The sequence below is a fragment of the Cyprinus carpio genome, chromosome A7, assembly GCF_018340385.1.
Source record: "Cyprinus carpio isolate SPL01 chromosome A7, ASM1834038v1, whole genome shotgun sequence".
Lineage (NCBI taxonomy): Eukaryota > Metazoa > Chordata > Actinopteri > Cypriniformes > Cyprinidae > Cyprinus > Cyprinus carpio.
In genome coordinates, this window is record NC_056578.1 from 33,444,360 (window position 1) to 33,445,099 (window position 740).

A 740-nucleotide genomic window follows, 5' to 3' on the forward strand; every position below is an offset into this window, starting at 1 on the left:
ACATAATTTAGAAAGAAAAATTCTAGGCAACAAGCTCCAGTTCTCAAAAGTCCCGGGAACCAATGTTCTGTATGTGTTTTATTGCCTTATTCAAGTGATTTAACATTTTTAGTTTTTCACTAACCACGCATAAAAAAATTTTTTTCCTCAAAAACACAATAATGTACATACATGCTGCTCACATATTATTATAGCCCAGTTTGTGCTGATTACAGTGAGATTAGACTTTAGCCATTTAGATATTTATAAGAAACTGAAAAAAGCACAAATGTCAGGGCATGACAAAACTTCTCCAGGCCCCAAAAATACCCTTAGACTCCAGAGGGTTAACTAAATACCCTTAGACTCCAGAGGGTTAACTACAATCATCAAAGATAACACCCAGATTTTTTAGCCAAGGCTTCACAGATGAGGTTATATCGCCTAGGGTTACTTTAGGTGCACTAAGAGAATCTGATGGACCAAACACAATTATTTTACTCTTATATTATAATGTAGCTAAACACACATCTTTTCAGTTTTTCTGTGTTTAATATGTTTATTATTTTAAGTGAGTGACAAATTCTGTGGGATATAATATATTATAATGTAGCTAAACACACCATAGCAATGGAATGACAGACCATGCTTCCTAAAAATAGACCAGAGTCACCAGTTAATAAAATATCATTTAAAACCAGTTAGTCCAAAATGCAGCAGCTAGAGTTCTTACTAGAACCAGGAAGTATGATCATATTAGA